This window comes from Pinus tabuliformis, chromosome 6 (assembly GCF_031772625.1).
Source record: "Pinus tabuliformis cultivar Carrire ecotype Pingquan chromosome 6, CPIR1, whole genome shotgun sequence".
In the NCBI taxonomy this organism is placed as follows: domain Eukaryota; kingdom Viridiplantae; phylum Streptophyta; class Pinopsida; order Pinales; family Pinaceae; genus Pinus; species Pinus tabuliformis.
Window position 1 is genome coordinate 1,757,253,900 of NC_142292.1, and position 19,974 is coordinate 1,757,273,873.

Sequence of the window (19,974 nt, forward strand, 5' to 3'; positions counted from 1 at the left end):
ATACATAATATATATATTAATAATAAATAATAATAATAATAATAATAATAATATGCAAATGAAGAAACATAAAAGTTAATATATATATTTTTAAATAATAATAATAATTAATAATTTTTTTAAATAGTAAGAAAATTTATTATAACTCAATTGCCAAATCAACAGTGGGACAAGCATCACTGACTACTATGTAAATGCAAGTTGGCTCATCACCACATAGAAAACAAAATGAAAATTAATAATTAACCATTAATTCATACATAAAAAAGATCATTGATTTCATTTATTTTATATACTTCTATCTACCCTCACCTTATATTACCATTTAAAAAGATTGAGACAAAAACACATATACTACCTCACCTTATATTACCATTTAAAAATATTGAGACAAAAAACATATACTACCATTTAAAAAGATTGAAACAAAAACACATAAGAAAGATTGAGACAAAAACCCATAGAAGTATAAGATATTCCTTCTCTATTACCAAATGCAAATGAAGAAACATAAAGTTTAATATATATATATTTTAAATAATAATAATAATATTATTATAATAAGAAACATAAAAATTATTATATATATATATAATAAAATAATATTTAAATAATAATAATTTTTTAAATATTAAGAAAATATTATTAATAATTCAATTGTAAAAATCAACAGTGGGACAATTATCACTGGCTACAATCTGTAAATGTAGGTCGGTTCATCACTCATCACTGGCTACAATCTGTAAATGTAGTTCGGTTCATCACTGTGATTCAAGGAACGTTGTCCCTAACGAGGTAGACTTATCTGTAAATGTAGGTTGGCTCATCACTATTATTCAAGGAACACTGTCCCTAACAAGGTAGGCTTATTTGTAAATGCAGGTTGGCTCATCACTGTTATTCAAAAAAACCTTCCCTAAGAGGGTAGGCTTTCAGATCCAATAGCTCATATAGTTCGTAAAAGTCACTCCTGCCAATAGTCCCTAAAAGAATAAGATTTCACTCCTGAGAAATACCTCTAAGCCTTGGACCATTAACCTATTTGCTTAGATCCAAAAAAAATAAATTTTAACTAAACATACACTTTTAATACATACTTTATTTTTAACTAAACCTAAACACTTTTAATACATATTTTATCTTTAATAGGTGGACATTAAAATAATTTTTTTCTTTTCCCAAACTCATATAATATTAAGTTTATATATATATATATCTTTTATCTAATTAATTAGATAACAGAAATAAATAATTCCCGGGACCCATGCAAGGCTTTCATTAGATACCTAATCACTCATTAACATATTTTGCGATCCATATTTGGTATGTCAAAAGATGTGATTGCATTTCATGTTAAAGTCGTGCCCCGCACTGCAAGTTAAGCACCATCCATCATATGACTTTGATCTTTTAGACCAGGAAATACGCTGATCGATAAAGTGAAAAAAAGGTCGACAGGTGTAAGAGGATCAGGTGAATCTAGTGGGAGAAGTTGCCCTTAAAACGAGTTGCGTGTTGAAGGGTTTTCCTAAAATCAAGAAAGACGCTTAAACCCCTGCGAACGCTGCGTTTGGTTCTGGTCTGAATATTGAGGGGACGGTCACTCTGAGATTCAAACAGTACTTCGGACGCTTACCAGGTAAAACTCAATGAATCTGTCAAGGAGTCTCCCGGTACCGATTAAATTCGTTCCCACGGCAAAGCAAGCCATCTGTCCAATGGATCTTTCAAGGAGTCTGGTCACCGATTAAATTCGTTCTCACGGCAAAATAAATCGTCTGTTAAATGCGTTCTGGCAAGATATTGATCTATTAAATTCCTCCTTGATCTTTTGCCCTAAAATGATCAAATCCCTTAAATCCTGGATCTTTTGCGCTAAAACAATTAATCTCTTAAATTCGTTGAAAAAATATTAGAAAAGCTTATACGGCAAAATATTTATATAGACAAGTCTCACAGCATGTTTTTCCAGCTTGATAGGAGCAAGAGTGAAATTTTTAGCGATTTTATTGTTAAATTTGTGCGTCTGAAAGAACATTGGCTGATCTGCTGATTTTTCCGTTATTTTAAAGTTATTTCACTGAATGTTTACCGTAATTACAAAATTCATGGAGGTTTCTGTCCTTTTGCTTTAATATTTACACGGATCATGAACGCTTAAAGCCCTTCACGTGTAATCTGAGATTCTGTGAGAGTACTAGGGATTTACAGAAAATGATGTGATATTTTGCCGTAGATGATTTTAAGGTCACATCGATAACTCGGTTGGTTATTCTCCGTCAGTCTTTGTTAAAATTACTTGGAAAATATGACGCGATTGACTGCAAATGTCTGGCAAAAATGATATGAGGTCTGAATCTTTTTGGAAAGCGGATACGGTGGGATCTGCAAACCTTTTGGCTAATGTTGGCTTCGTTTCGTTTCGCAGAATTTCTTACAACCGAGAGAAGAGAATAAATGCGCGTCGGGAACTCGTGACGAGGAAGGGAGTGCGAAGCTGCGATCTTTTTTGGATTGACGCGCTATTCCACTTAGATCCCGCTCGAACGCCTTTACGTTTTAGAGGCCGGTCAGTTCACTAGCCAGATTCGAATTCGCGAGGAAACCGGTAAGAAATTCCGAAGCACGTGAATATTTTGGACATAGCTGTTGTTTAAAGCTCCTTTCGTATTGTATATGCACTAAGCGAAGGTGTATTCTCCGTCATCCTTTAGTATTCTGTGTTCATAATCTCATTTGTTTCCTGGGTGAGTGGTTGATCATTTTCCGTTGTTCTTTGATAAATTACTCGGAAAATATGACGTGGTTGACTGCAACTGTGTCGGAGAAATGATAATATGTCCGAATCTTCCCGGAAAGCGGACACGGTGGAACCTTCCAACTTTCCGACTAATTTTGCCTTTGTTTTGTTTCACAGAAATTCGTACAGGCTAGAGAAGGGCATTTAGAATAATTTTGTGACGAAGAAGTTACTGCGAGCTTTCCTTGGACTCTCAAAGTACGCACGCCTCCACTTGCCACCGGGTGAACGCCTTTACATTTAAGGCTGATCAGTGCTCTAGCTGGATTCGAATTCGCAACGAAAGAGGTAAGAAATTTCGAAAACGCGTGAATATTTTGGACATAGCTGTTATTTAAAGTTCCTTTAGTATTGTGTGTGCATAAGAAGAGGAAGCATTGGCTGTGTCATTGTGAAATCTCACAAGTTTCTGTGCGTTTTTCTGTGCTTTCATTTCTAGTAAGAATGTCGAGCGGTGGTTCATACTCTCAGCAAAATGACTGAAGGGTGGGAAGTGGCTTCCTCTCGGAAGGGCAAGAGCCAGGTCCCCACAAGTGCAGCAGCAAACCGACCGAGGGGCAGTGCTTACTCCCCCGACAAGGCAGGAAGTGCAGCTGGGAAGGGGAGAGGATCTTATACCATGGATGGCCAGAAGCCTGACCGCTGGGTGAACTCTAGTAGTGATCGAGACCAGGCTTATAAGCAACGGGGAGGGAAAGAGCTGGGGAATCCTCAGCAGAGAACCGTAACTTATGAAAATGCTAGTGCCCCACCCAGGAATATGGGTGCCTGGGGCCAAAATGGCAAAGCAAATTGGGCAATGCAGAGCAGTCCGAAGCCTAAAAGCCTAGAGTCTGCTGTTGGAAATATGGACAGGCGGGATCTTGCTGTCCCTCCCCCACTTGCCAATGGCTGGCAATGGGGAAGACAAAATGGCGGCAGTGCGAACTTGAATTCATCGATGGCGTCGCCACCACCTGGAAAAGGTGTTGGACAGGGTGGGGCAAAGGGTAGTGAAGAGAATTCTGAACTGGGAGGTAAGATGCTATCAAAACTTCTTCCTTTTGAGCAATCAGGGGAACCCTGTCATGAAACCAGCAGAGCAGGTCATCAGTCTAGTGATGGTGATGAAGAGATTGATAACCTTGACAGCGATGATGATTTTATGAGCAGTGATGACTGTGACTCTGACGGTAGTGATGTGAGCCATGAGACCCTAAAGAAGAATAAGTGGTTCAAGATTTTTTTTGAATCCCTGGACAGCTTGAGTATTGATGAAATGAATGATCCCGAGAGGCAGTGGCATTGCCCTGCATGCAGAGGTGGTGTTGGGGCAATTGATTGGTACAGGGGTATGCAACCTATTGTAGCCCATGCAAAATCTATCAGATCGAAGAGGGTAAAGTTACACCGCAAACTTGCGGAAGTACTGGAAGAAGAGTTAGCAAGGCGAGGATCTGCATGTGTAATTACAGAGGAGATGTTTGGCAAGTGGAAGGGCTTGCGAGAGACAGTAAACGACCAGGAAATCGTTTGGCCTCCTATGGTTATTATTCAGAACACACTTCTTGATCAAGATGAAAATGAGAAGGTATGAGATTTAAGCTACAGATTTATTTGTATCACTCATATTTACATTGTTTCATTCCTATATTCATTGAGTTGATGCATCTGAAATCTCATGGAACCCTCATCCTACAACGTTTTTGACTATACCACTAGAACACTTGGAGGGTGGTTCCACAATCCCTCCATGTGCTGTAAGAGTTTCATAACCTGTCCATACACATGCAATTCCTGATAATTTTTCTTATGATTTGGTCTGTTACTGAAAGTTTAGGTGGATAACTAAATTATGTATAACCAGTATGTAGTTTTGAATTTAAAGTAAAAGTTCTTTGATTCACCTAAGCAGTCCAATAATCATCTTTTGTTATATCCTTTTATCCTATGTTTTAGGTTGCGGGTGTTTTGGCTTGGAGTGTAAAGACAAAGCAGAAAGTGAACTATAGGCAGCTTCTTGAACGTTTTTGTTTTCAAAGATTACTTTAATAAGTTTGATGCCTCACTGATAGCTCCTATTCCATCTAGATCTCAAGCTTGATCATATTATATTGTTAGAGCTGTGGAAATCAAAGGTTGCAGCAGTGCATAAGTTACACACACACACACATATATAATGATATTGATGGCAAACAAAGTTGGAACTTGAGCCAATGTGACACTTTGTTGAAGCTTCGCTAAAGGAAGTGTTGACAAACTGGATGGCACAGCCACCAGTGAAGATTAAGTCAGGGCAAATCCAGAGAACAGATACAAGTGGAAACAATTGTAGAACATAATGAATTGGGGGGGTTCAATTGCACGGCATGGCTTGTTGCAGGTCAGAAAGACACTGTGAGGAAGCAAACCACAACAGCAACTGCTCACTGAAAAGGAAAAGAAACCACCACATTTCTGTGATCATAAAATGACCATTAGTCATTGTTGCTGTAAAATCTAAGAGGTCCAGTGAGAGGACTCACTGGGCAAGTGCTAGAACCTATGGCAACAATGAGGAAGGGTTGCTACAGTCACCTTAGCAACCTTCCTCCTGTTTTTTAGTGAAATTTCAACCACAAGGGAGGCTTACCTATGCCACCTACAAGGTATTCTAGTACTATGGCTCAAGGTGACTTATTTTAGGGGTCCTAAGATATGTAGAGAGCTTGGAAAGGCCTAAGATGACCAAGATATTCTAGACTAGGGTTCAAGCTCTATAAAGTTAGATCTATAGACTATGACAAGGTTGCTATAAGTTAGGGTTTGATTAATGTTCTTTATTAGGGCATGTAATGGCATATAACAGCCTTGGAAAAATCCTTGAAATGATCTTCATCAAGAAGGGAACCAAGAATTTCCAATAGAGGCTAGGGCTAATGCAAACAAGAGGGTTTCAGGGCTGTTAGATATATGCAACAATAATAAATAGGGATGACATCAGCCCTATTAAGGCATGCAAGACAATTTATGATGCTCGATTTTCCTTTATGATGGTTTACACAAATTATCCTATAATTAAGTACCACTCCCATGCAACCAAAGTCACACTTTACAAATAAATCTGCATTTAAAATCCTAGTGGTCTAGGAGAAATAGGGTTATGGGAAATTTTATTTGATTTTAAGGTGATCAACGCACTTTAGAGACTAGTGCCTTAACCTACAATGGGAAAATTGAGTCTTAAGGGAGTTAATTGCTAAGGAAGGACCTTGTTGGAGTAAGGGGGATGCACTAGTGCATGCACTTGTAAAACCCTAGGTACTATTCTTGTGAGGGAATAAATTAATTATAAGGTTTGCACACTAGGAGTGCCCTTATAGGCTATGAAGAAGATAATTCTACATGCAATAATGAAGCAAAGTTCCACTAATAATGAGCATTTAGTCATGGAGCAATAGAAACCCTACTTAAAACATTTAAAGCATGCAAAATATTAAAAATTAGCAATAAACTTACAAGATTCTTCCAAAATGACTCTCCTTTCAATCCTAGAACAATGTCTCCAAGCCAAAATCACATCTAAGACAAATTTGATCCACATTTTATCCACAAAAGATCACATTATGCCCAAGTGGCAAAAAAGATAGCTAACTTGCACTCTTCTAAGAGAAGCCAATTTCACATTTGTGATGATGAACAGTGAAGTGAGGAGGAGGCTCTATTTGTATGAGCCTTCCTCCACTCACTTTACACATAAGATTAACTAAATTCCCTAAAGACAAGTTCACTTTTGAGTGTTCCACAAGAAAGAGGTTACAAACTAACCTCATAGCTCAAAAACAAGACAAATATGCCATAAAATCCCACACGTGTGGGAATAAATGCTCCAATAGTGTGACATCACCCTCCAAATGAGCTCAATAAGCCCACAAAATGTGAGGCAAGGGATAAAAGGTGCTCCATATTGCAAGAAATTATCAAGGATCGTGTACAAATCATCAAAAGTATGTCCATGCTAAGATGTCATGCCTTGGAGGTGCCTTGCGTCACCCTCACAAGATAAAAGGGGTGACGTGGCATCTGTTGAAAATGTAACTAGTAGTGATCTTCATAATTGTTGTTTAGCTCATGATATAATGTATTCATCAAAAGTAAAGAAAAAGAAGAATTATTGTCAAAGAAAATTATTTATAAGCATGGGTTTCATGCTCATTTGATTATGTTTCTAGGTCAAAGCGCCCATTGAGTGCTTCTAGGGTTATGTCATGTGTCATGGTTCTTATCATCATGTAATAAACCCTCATTGGGCTTTTTGTATCAAAGAAGAGAAATTATTTTCATGTGATTTGGTCAATTATGGCTCCTCCACCAAGTTGGCTTGCCCTCTGTTTAAGTCGGCCTCATAAAGGGAATTCGACCACACAAAAGACTATATATAGAAGTGCAATTCAACCTATTGAGGCATCCAATCATCAAGAGTTCGATCTGCAGTTGGAGGAAGTGCGAAGGCAAAAAAGAATACTTGAAAAAGAAGAAGAAAACCCTAGCGAAGAAACGAGGAACCCTAGCTAAGTATAGATGACCATTTTCTCTTATTTTTGGTTCACATATGCAAAATCCTGAATTGCAGGAAGGGCCAAAATTGTAGGTTTGCAGTAAGGCCGAAACTATGATGCAGTAGGATCGAAATTTATGGTTGATTGAATATTGAAGAAGGTTAACTATTGTTGATTAGACGCTGATTGGAAGGATTGGGAGGCTGACTTGGTGGATTGGAGGAGGTCTCTATCTTGGTCAAGGGTCTTGGTTGTCTCATTTGATTTGGTTCTAAAGGAAGAGAAGATGCTTTTTGGTGTTTCCCCTAAGAGAGGGGTTTTGCCTTGGTTGAGAGCCTACATCTTATGTCCTTATTGTTTAGATCTTCATGCACTTATGTTTCGGTAGTTGCTTGATGATAAGAAAATAAAAGAAGACATAAAAGAAGATAATAAAAATTCAAAAAAATCACAAGTAATTATCAAGATAATAAAATATTTCTGCCTTTCTAATTTTCTAACATGGTATCAAAGCTAAGGTGAAGTAGAAGAAGAAAAAGGCAACTTGAAGATCAATAGCTCTCATCATCTTAAAGAAAGATTTCATCTACAAGAAGGAAGTCTTAAAAGGTAATATAGAGGTTTTGGTTCCCTATAAGTTGGTTTGAAGAAGAAAACCTATTGAAGGCTACAAAAATATCTATATTTCATCAAGTGTGACATTAGAAAGTATACCTATGGCATCATCAATGAAATCTGAGAACAAACTTCAAGGAGCCTCTAACGTTAGAACATGGAAGACAAGGATTGACCTCATCCTTGCAAGGAATAAAGTATTGGAATTAGCACAAGAAAAAGTCAAAGAACCTACAGATGGGGTTGGAAAGGAGAAGCACAAAGAAAATGACATTATAGCCATGAGCCTAATTGTGGATGGAGTTGAAGACAACGTGATTCTCTACATATCCACGCTAGATACTTCAAAGAAAATGTATGATGCTCTCTCCAAGTTATTTACAATCAAGAATATTGGACAAGTGGCGAGTCTAAAGAATGAATTTCGAACTGTCAAAATGACCAAAGATGATATAATGTCCTCTTACTTTGTAAGAATTGCCTGTATAAAAGATGAACTACAAGCAGTTGATGAAATAATCCCTAATAAGGAACTTGTGATTGTTGCCCTTCTAGGACTACCAAAGTCTTGGAATGCCTTTGTAGTTGGAATTAGTAGTTGGAAAAATTCTACCTTCTTTGAAGAAATGTGGTCTGCCTGTACTCAAGACGAAGCTCATCTTTCCTTAATAGGAGGTAAGCAAGAAGATGAAGAAAATACCTCAAATGCTTATTTTGCCCTTTTCAAGAAGAAAGGAGGAAACAAGAAATTCAAAGTGTCGAAGAAAAATGATGGGAAGATTGACCTTTCTAAAATAGAATGCTATCATTGTCACAAGATGGGACATTATAAGAATCAATGTCTTGATAATCCTAAGAATAAGAAGAGAGAAAGAGATCAAGCTACAATTGTAGTTGATGAAGCTCCACCAAAGAAGACCAAAACTGAGGACTCTGAAGTCAAAGACTTATTCTATTAAGTCTTTAGGGATATTATCCCTTGTATATCCTTTGCTTATAGTATAGGTTATTGTTTTTAGGTCTTGTAAAGTTTCTCTTATGTTTGACTCTAACATCAATATGTATTTTTGATTTCTAGGGTTTATAGATCTAATATGTTTTGTTAGAAAGTTCTTGAGTTGTTTTGATAAGTTGAAGAAATCCCTCACAAAGCTAGATTGATGCAAGATCAAGAGGGAGCTTCCACCTTTTTCTCAAATAGATAAGTATTCCTTGCTTCTTTCATTATTTTGTTGATTCCCTCTATACATATTTAGCTTTATTTTTGATGCTTGATTATAATCCTTTGCTTGCGCTTTCTTTGGAAGAAGGATTGCAAGTGTATTCTAAAGAAGAAAGGATTATGGTTAGATTCAGAGGGAGCCTCCAAAAGGAAGACTTGAGAGGCTTTGTTGCAAAAAGAGCCCTTCAATAAGAAGCTGTATAAGGTTTGTGAAAGAAGCAACTCAAGGTTGTTTAAGATTACAAGATTTGCAACAAATCCTTATCATAAAAAAAGGTACGATCATTTTGCTTAATAATTCTCTCATGTCTATGGTTTTGCCATAAAATTGAAAAGATTCTTTTGTTAAGGTGTTTAGATAATCAACCCTTGTAATAACTATCTTTTGCTATTTGTTCATTTTGGTGAAACCCTAGCCTTTTGATATTTAGGGTTTATTAAGGCATATGATAAAACCCTAGTTTTTTTGGGTTTGATGATATTATCTAGGGTTTATGATAAAAAACCCTAGCAAAAGTTGAAATAAGATTCTAGGACTTGAAAGAGAAACCCTAGATGCTTTTGTTATGGTTGAAACCCTAACATGATTTAATTGTTGGATATCTAAGTTTTGATAATAATATCTAAGGTTTGTGACAAACCTTAACAAAGGTTGTTGTAAGAGTCTAAGGCATAAAAGTGTAACCCTAGGTTTAAATGCTTCCGTACAATTGAAACCCTAACAAGGTTTTGAAAATGTAAGGTTTATTTTCATGTTTGAAGTTTTGATAACCTTAAATTTTCTCATTGTGATAACATGCTATTGATAAAGTTAATTTCATGCTCTTGTACATATATATTTGTGTGTCCAATTGTACTTGTCATTGAGATTTGTAGGCACATAGTTTGCAAGAAGTTGTAAAGAGGTATGCCTAACTCATACTTGATGATGACCTTATGATGATGATGAACATGATGGAAAGAGGAAGTTGCAAGAATCCTGATGACTTTGAAGTTTACATTAATGAGTATATGATGACCTTGTTGCCATATGAAGGAATGAAGTTTTGGAAGGTCGAATTTCTCCGATGATATGATGACACAAAAGGAGGAGCTTATGTAGCTGCAAGAATAAAGTTATTTATCTCCCTAAGTTGAGAAGGAGCTTGAATGAAACAAAAGTGTAAATCCACCATAGTTAAGAGAGAGAACATGATCTTGGAAAATGTTGATAAGGAAAAGAATCAGAGAATGGCTGAAGCACTACTGATGGTTATTCATGAGGAAGACTTGGTTGTTTTGAGAAGTGCGGAGGTTGAGTTTGGTGTTGCTTGAGAAGATTGGAAAAGGAAGTTTTTTTCGAGATTTGTTTGGATATTATGATGAACTAAGCAACATCAAAATGTTTGAGAACCCCAAAGATTGTGCTAGCATATTGATAATATGAACCAATATATTGGAAGTGATTGAGGTCGTGAGGCTACCATATGTTCAAATGAATTAACAAGTAGTTGATGTCTCGATCTCTCACTGAGAAGCTTGAATATTTGATGAAGCATGCCTAGATTAGTGGATATCTTTGATTTGGTTGAGAGGGAGAGATGAGTATCATAAATTGCGCGTGTGATGGTACTTGGGAAGACATCTTGGCTTGGTTGATGTTGAGATCTCAGTTATAGTTTAGCCTTGATGATGTCTAGATTCTGGTGTGGGAGGGTATCTTGGTCTTATGGAGCTCTGTTTTAGTGTTTGACCTTGATGATACCTAGATCCCTGTGAGGGTTGGTGTCTTGGCATGGAGGCCTAGATGGTATTTGTATCCTGTTGGATTGATACTAAGGCTGTAGCCTGATTGTACCTATGGTGGCATGTTGCCTTGATGACGCCTTAGTACCTGTTACAGTCTTAGATCCTTGAATTAGTATCTTGGAAATGACACTTGGATCCTTGAATTGGTGTCTTGATGATGACACCTGGATCCTTGAAATAGTGTCTTGACACTTGGATCTTTGATATGATACCTTGGTAGTTTGGTATCTAGCATTACATATGTTGTACTCTTCTTGGAACATTTCAAATTGAGGTCAACCTTGTATCGGTTGAACAATTATGAATACCTTCCTAGTTAAGAGGGAGTGTTGAAAATGTAACTAGTATCTGTCTTCATAATTGTTGTTTAGCTCAAGATATAATGCATTTGTTAAAAGAAAAGAAAAAGACGAATTACTATCAAAGAGAAATCATTTATAAGCATGGGTTTCATGCTCAGTCTTCATAATTGTTGTTTAGCTCATGACATAATGCATTTGTTAAAAGAAAAGAAAAAGAAGAATTACTATCAAAGAAAAATTATTTATAAGCATGGGTTTCATGCTCATTTGATTATGTTTCTAGGTCAAAGCACACATTGAGTGCTTCTAGGGTCGTGTCATGTGTCATAGTTCTTATCATCATGTAATAGACCCTCATTGGGCTTTTCGTATCAAAGAAGTTTTTTTTTAATGTAATTTGGTCAATTATGGCTCCTCCACCAAGTCGACTTGCTCTTTATTCAAGTCGGTCTCATAAAGGGAATTCATCCACACAAAAAAGACTATATAAAAGTGAAATTCGACCTATTGTGGCATCCAATCATCAAGAGTTTGATCTGCAATTTAAGGAAGTGCGAAGGCAAGAAAGAAGACTTGAAAAAGAAGAAGAAAACCCTAGTGAAGAAAGGAGGAACCCTAGCAAAGTATAGAAGACAATTTTCTCTTCTTAGCGAAGAAAGGAGGAACCCTAGCAAAGTATAGAAGACCATTTTCTTTTATTTTTGGTTCACACGTGCAAAATTCTGAGTTGCAGGAGGGGTCGAAATTGCAAGTTTGCAGTAAGGCCGAAATTATGATGCAGTAGGGCCAAAATTTATGTTTGATGCAGTATTGAAGAAGGTTAACTATGGTTGATTAGAAGCTCATTTGAAGGACTATCTTGGGAGGCTGACTTGGTGGATTGGAGGAGGTCTTTGTCTTGGTTGTCTCATTTGATTTGGTTTTAAAGGAAGAGAAAAGAATTTTGGGTTTTTCCCCTAGGAGAGGGGTTTTTCCCAGGCTGAGAGCCTACATCTTGTGTCCTTATTGTTTTGATCTTCTTGCACTTATGTTTTGGTAGTTGCTTGATGATAAGAAAATAAAAGAAGACATAAAAGAAGACAATAAGAATTCAAAGAAATCACTAGTAATTATCAAGATAAGAAAATATTTCCGCCTTTCTGATTTTCTGACAACATCATATCTCCCAAGTGTTGGGGCTCCAAGGTGATGTATAAGCCCTCCCTAGTCATCTCACAGATGACCATCATAATCTAGGCTATGGATCAAGTAATGCCCATCAAATAGTGTCAAGGCCAGTCTAGGGGCATCCTGGGTCCACTGGGCACATCATCAATATCTCTAACACTAAGCATCATGGGCTTAGCGTTCGAAATTTTGGGGGTTCCTTCGCATGTCAAGGATCATGTGGAAGCAACAAATGGCCCAACACTTTGCTCTAGGTAGGCAATGCTGCATCATCAAAGTCAATCTCTCTCTTTGCACTGTATGGCATGGCTTCGACTACTTTGCTGAGGAGGTGGGGGCAATCACCTCTAGAAGCCTTTATTTTTGTGATGTGGACCACTTGACAAAACCTACTCAAACCAATAAATCATTAGGTAACTCACACCATAGATGCATCATGGTGGACCATATTTAAAATTAGGGGCACAACCAATGCTTCACACAAAGATCACTATCAAATATCTAACTATACCAATTATTTTATTGGTGTTCCCTCTCTTATGTTTGAAATTGCTAGATGGATAACCTTATTAGGTGTTTCCAACCCCAAGGGGAAGTGATAGGTCCCCGGTCAACCCATCAGTCCATAGGTGCAATTGGAGATGGTGGTAATGGAGTGGGCAAGACTTTAGGGCCAAGTGCCATAACTAGGAGACTAGCTATGGTGGTCCAACATCTTGGGTGTATAGATGTAAGGAGGGAGCAATCGTGGAGGCATGAGTTACCCCTTTCCATGGCCTACATTTTCCACCCCTCTGGTGCATCTTTTATTTTTTATGATAATGCTTTGATATGGTGCATAACTCAAGAGACCAAGCTTGCATTTGAGAGATTTAGCATTTATTACCCCTTAAGATCAGGCAATTTATTGCTCATCAGGGTTGGGACATTACAGGGGTTCTTTTTTATGTGTGGAGCATCAATTTATCTAGGAACCAAGTAATTGCTAATGATGGGGGTAGAGCTCATACTAGGCTTTTGCCCATGCATAAATTTAGTCCCAACCATCTTTTTCATTTTCCCTTTTTCTTTTCTAATGGATTTCTTTGCTCTTATCATTATTTTATTTACAACAACCTCGTGGGCAATGTTTTCTAGCATAAAACCAAGGATGACGATAAGAGAGTGCCAATCCCATGACCAATGATCACCTACCCGAAGAATGGATGTGAAATAGAGGGAATGACGGGAAGTGGTAAGTATGGAATATCACGAACATGCTACTTCAATTAGAACCTTCCTAGTAGTGCCCTTCCTATAACCCTAAGGCCTTAGAGGAGGTCCCACTAGACTAGGATCAAAGACTAACCACCCAGGTGAAGTGAGGGAACAAGAATATAGTCAAGGTTGGTAAATTATTTGAATCACCCTTTGATTCATATTAGTATGCCCTAAAACAATCAACAAAAGCACATGATTGCAAAATGGTAAAAGTACTTGTTGATGGATGACCCACCTTCCTTAAGGATGGATGTTAGATGGGAGAAAGAGATCTAATCAGAGCGTATGTATGTGAAGGGTCCACAACATCATGTCAAGTGTTTGATCAATAAGGCTATTGGCTGGCTGGCTATCCAAGAAGGAGACACATTTCTGATATGGGTTACCTTCAATAGTCATTAAGCATGCAACTAATAACTCACGTAATACCCAAAAAAAATGTTTACTAGGCTTAGAGGAGGTCCCATTGGACTATGATTAAAGACTAACCACCCACGCGAAGTGAGGGAATAAGAATATAGTCAAGATTGGTCCATTATTCGAATCACCCTTTGATTCATATTAGTATGCCCTAAAACAATAAACAAAAGTACATGATTGCAAAATGGTAAAAGTATTTGCGCATGGATATGACCCAACTTCCTTCAAGGATGAATTCTGGATGAGAGAAAGAGATTTGATTGGAGCATATGTATGTGGAGGGTCCATGGCATGATGTCAAGTGTTATTCAATAGGGTTGTTGGTTGGTTGGCTGTCCAAGAAGGAGAAAAATTTCTCCTATGGGTTAACCACTTTTTGGTAGGTAACAATCATCATCACCAAGGAAAAAGAATGCTGCAATTGTGTGAAGTTTATACATTACCATAATTTTCCTTAAAAAATATCTTGTCCTTGTCCTCTGAGTGATTCTCGAATAGTCGTTAAGCATGCAACTAAATAAATAACTCACATAATACCCAAAATAATTGTTTACCAGACAAAGAGGATAATGATGCTCTGGCATTGAATTGCCAAAAATGTCATCTGTACAACATTCATTGTAATGATACCAAATATTTTTTTGATCCATGAATGACAATTCTTTGAAACTAGGAATGTTTTGATTTTGGCCTTTCATCCATGGTGGATGATAATATTGCTTCACTAGGTGCATGCTATATGAGGAAAGCATTCTCTACATTTGTAAAAAATTCCTATATCCTTCTTAGAGTATGCATGAACTTGAAGTTGCGACCCTTTCATGCTTGTAAGTATTGAAGAGGTGAAGGTGCTCTCTTTGGCTCTTTATCAACTAATATTAATAGTTCAAAAAAAACATAATATGCTTTGCATATCCAGGGTTTGCCTCCAAGTATCTCTATACTAATGATTTGGACGTCTTAGTAGCTATACTTTGAGTTATGATGTTGAACTGTATGGATGCACTCGAAGTGGATAATCATTTCCTTCATTAGGGTCCATACAATATACATGTTGATCTACTTTGAGGATAATATTTTAGAGTTATTGTAGTCTTGTGAGTACATTGGAGGTTGTGTGGTTAGAGAATGTGTGGAACAAATCACCACCGTTCCTTTTACCAATGAAGTATGAAACAATCATGTAGTTTACTTACCTTCATGCATGCCCTTAGTCAATGGTGGACCATACAAATATTATATTGGCCTTTCTCGAGCATCTTCGTTGTCTAAGATCAAGGTGCATACTCCTTCTTGGAGGTTGCTTATGCATTTGTTATTAACACTCAATGCTTGAAATATTAAACATATGTGCAATACCCGACAAGAGTACCATTTAGTACTTGTTGATGTATGGTGAGGGAGGCACTAGATCTATCATCAAATCCATTCACTTGCCTTAGAAATAGAGTGGATTTTCTTGATGGATTTGTTGTAGATGTCAAGGCCAAAGGCCTCAAAACATTACTATAGGATATAATAATAAAGCACTGTTCTCCTTTCATGTGTTTTTTCTTTCTCTCTAAATCAAGAGGGAATTAGTAACTAGAACATAATCATTTGTGCCACCAAGGATCACACCACATTGTCGCTACTGTAACCCTTTGGCACCATATAATAGCTTGCAAACCACATCAAGCAAGCTTATCTGAGATTTGATTTGAGCTAGGTGAGTCCCAACCACTCGAGCTTTAAAAAATTCATGATGTTGGCCTCTGATCCCCTTGTGTGTGTGCATCGATCACGAGATCATTTAATATAATCTTTCTGGGTGCAACCACATGTTCGATTACTACCTCAAGGTGACCCCATGGCTTTAGGTTAAGACCTCACGAGAATTGAACCTTGCCCATTGGTGAAGAAGTCCTCACTTTCCACCATTGGAGCCAAACCATTTGAGCTTAATAGCTTATGTTTGAAGGACATGGGAGTGGGCTTTGATCCACTTATGTGTGCATTTAGTCATGAAGTTATTTGACATAATCTCTCTAGGTGCAACCACACATTTGACCACTACTTCAATTTGATCCCATGGCTTTAGGTTAAGCCCTTATAAGAATTGAACCTTGCCCAATGGCAAAAAACTCTTGGCTTTCCTCCATTGGGTCTAACCCCTATCGACTTTAAAATTTGAAGGACATTGGGGTGGGCTTCAATCCACTTATGTGTGCACAGGTCATGAGATTATTTAATGTAATCTCTTTGAGTGCAACCACATGTTCGGCAATTACCTCAAGGTGACCCCATGGTTCTTGGTTAAACCCTTGTGAGAATTGAACCTTGCCCAATGGTGAAAAACTTCTTGCTTTCCATTGTTGGATTCAACCCCTTTGGAATTAAAAAATTTGAAGGAAATTCGGGTGGGAGTTGATCCTCTTATGTGTGCATGGGTCACGAGATCATTTAACATAATCTCTAATCTCTTGGGTGCAACCACACGTTCAACCACTACCTCAAGGCATATTTATAAAAAAATCATGTGAATTTAATCAATTTTTTTCCTTGGCAGTGCTTTTCTTGAATATCTTTGTTGCTAAATTTGAACATGAACATGAATTGGATGACTCAACTTGAATTTATATCGAGGGTTTTGACAAACTTATACAAGTTATATGGTAAAAATTACATTGTATGGAAGCTTCAAAATAAATAATTTAATAATTTACATAAGTAATGTTACCAAACTCTTCCAAGATAGAGTTGATCCCCAATTTTCATCCTCTTTGAAGAAACTGACTTGAGTAAGCTCCTTTAAGTTGACTTGGCCTCGAGTCATACTTGCATTTTTGACTTGTAAGTGACTTAGACTTGCAAGTCAATTGTGACTCAAACTTGACGAATTAGACTTGCTAGTAATTGGTCACTTGTATATAATGAACAGGAAAAAAATAATAATTTTGCTTGTTTTTTCTAACTTGATATTGCAACAATGAACCGTCAAACCTATCAAATTGTCATTTTGTCTAGAATCCATGGTGTTTTATAGTATGTAATATCAAATAGAAGCAAGTTATTTATTGGAAATTCACACTATATAGGCATTGATAACTTTCATATTAATGAAGAACATCTTTATTGTAAAACTTAGTGTACTTTTAATTGTTTAATTTCTCGAGTCAATTCTTGATCTTCCCTGAGTTCGTCGAATATGAATCTTGAGGTTCAAAATTTGACAAGCCTCAAAATAATTGTTTAGAGTAACTCATGATCTTTCCTGGGTTCTTCAAATATGAACCTTGAGGTTCGAAATTTGACGAACCTCAAAAATTTTGTTTAGATTCACTTCTACTATGTATGTTCATTTTAGTTTGCTCAAGATTGTGTTTGTGACCTTTGTTTGCATATGAGATACTCTCTATTTGCATATGTGCCCTTTGTCAATAACATTTATGTGATAGCGTGAGGGCAGGCTACACTTGCTAGTGCTTGCTATGGTTCAGGAGTTAGTTGCAACCTTGAAATGTACTTAACTGCGGAGGGTTAAGTAGAACTTTATCTAATTGGTTCCACTTGTCCTGTGGTTGTATTGAGTAGTGTTGGTGTGGTTGCTTATACTTTGAATTGGGGTTTGGTTCAATTTTTGAAATAGGCGGGGGGAATAAACTTGGTTTGTTGCCTCATCTATTGTTTGGTCCCTCCATCTCAAATGCCCTCCATTTGAAGCAGTGGGATTTTCTATCTATCACTAATATCGAGGTCACTATATTAATTACATATATGGCATATTATATAAATATAATATAATATTACATTTTTGTTGTATTGGATTATTATATATATATATATATATATGCTGTATAAATATAATATTAATCAAATAAGTTATTTAAATATTGCAATACTTAACCCAGCTTGAACAGAAGTAGAACCACCAGGGACACTGACACCAAAAATTAGACTGCACTGAAAAGCTTGTTTCCATTTAAGTATAGTTAGGTGAAGGGTTCACAGGTGTAGAAATTTCTTTTGCAAATTCAGAAAACTTTCAACTCTTAAGAGGATCCATGGATCTAATCCCTGTGAATTATCAGCATTAGGGTTGAACTGAAATATAAATTACAGAAGCAAACTTCAGACAATATTTCACTTCACATCAACTTCAATACACTGGAAAATTCAAGAGAGAAGATACCAAACATATGCCAACACGTTTCAGCCCTTTAGGACAATCTTTTCATGCATAGACCAGATATGAAATCAATGCAATTAATGTAGATTTACAGCAGTGAGTATGTCCAGTTATCCTCAACATAAAATGTTAGGTTCCTTAACAATGTTAGGTTCCAGGACATACAAGCGCTGTAAATTACGAAACCATGAAGACAATGATAGCTGGAAATCAAATCTGCAAAAAGAGAATCTTGACAGCTGAAAAATTCATATATATATAAATAGATAGATAGTAGATAGGAGATAAAGTTTAAGTACATACTATCAGCTTCTCACAAGTTGGTGCGACACTCCCTAGCTAGGGAAAACCAAGAAAACCCTAGCTTCACCAAATATACTTCAACAAGCTAAGCAAGTCCTTCTTGGCCTCATTAGATGTCTCTTCTCCTCCTTCTCAAGAAGTAAAACATAGGGTTTATTACCAAACCTTAACTCCAATGCCTTGTTAAGGATCAAACCCTAGCCATACACTTCAAAAATGATCCAAGTAACCCTAGTGACTTAAGACAGAGAGATAAAGTACAAAGAAGATTGAACAAGAGAGAGAGAGGGACTTGTGGTTCTTTTTTACATCTCTAACCCAAGTGTAAAGAAGAATAAGCACAAGTGCATGATTGATTTTTGATAATTTCTCCCTCTCTTTTTATGAGAGGTAAGGGAGGTCCACAATGACAAGTGGACCTAGCCTGCTACAAGCAACCTAAGGACACAACTCGGTCCACACATGTAAAGTGCTCTACTCCAAGTGACACATGTCAAACTCCAAGGTGATGACAATAAAAAAGCAAGTCTCTAAGGCATGGGCATTACTCCTTAAGGTCTAATGCTCCTTGACCAAGACTCCAAAGCTCTTAACGTATCTCCAAGGCAATGTGCCTCCTTAAGGACAACCACCACACCTACATGTCCACTCGCTCAACCTAACCATTGTCAAGTGTAAGCCTCCATGCAAACAACTTGTTGCCTAGGGTTCAACGACTTCCTCCAATGCAAGGTGTCCTCCAAGTAAGCAACCTCTCTCCATGTGCTAGCAACATGAAGAAGTCACCAACCTCCATAGGTACCAAATGCTCTAAAGAAGAATGTCATACAAACATCATACAAGGTTCAACAACTCAAGTGTTAGCCAGCTCAAGTGTTAGCCACCTCCACTGTGCAAGTCCATCATGGAACACCTTGTATCAACCATATAACATGCACCCCACATCTAATGAAGCACCCTTAAAGATAGTGTAAACACTTTCAAAGTAAGCTCGAAAGCTAGCAATAGGGCCTCAACTAGCACATGTTGTGGATATCATTCTAATTCTCTTATAGATTCACACATTAGGAGGAGACATGTATTTTTTGCATATTTTATATATATTAAAATCTCTTTATTAGTCAATGTTCCACCGAGTTTCTGGGAGAGGGCGATGCAGGAACAAGGAGATGCACAGGGGGGGGATGTGTGGGAGCACCCCCAAATATATATATATATATTTCAAATTCAATAATGAAATACATTGATTCATACATCATAAGTGATTCAATGAAATAGAAATAGTAAAATATTGTATGCATTGATTTGAAATTCATCATTATTATTCTAGAATTTAATTAGTACTAAGCAAAATAGTAGATACTAAAATCTGAAAAATTGGAATAGTAAATTGAAATTACTCTAACTCAAAA

General features: G+C 37.0%; 1 pseudogene across 1 annotated transcript in view; it reads left to right on the forward strand.

The window, feature by feature from the left end:
• The first annotated feature begins 1,404 nt into the window (after positions 1-1,404).
• The window catches only part of LOC149265960 (protein SUPPRESSOR OF GENE SILENCING 3 homolog), a 54,840-nt pseudogene continuing 36,270 nt past the window's right edge, over positions 1,405-19,974 (forward strand). The window contains exons 1-4 of the transcript XR_016260107.1: positions 1,405-1,639; positions 2,429-2,608; positions 2,918-3,088; positions 3,240-4,370. The product of XR_016260107.1 is annotated as a protein SUPPRESSOR OF GENE SILENCING 3 homolog (transcript). The remainder of the gene's footprint in view (positions 1,640-2,428; positions 2,609-2,917; positions 3,089-3,239; positions 4,371-19,974) is intronic.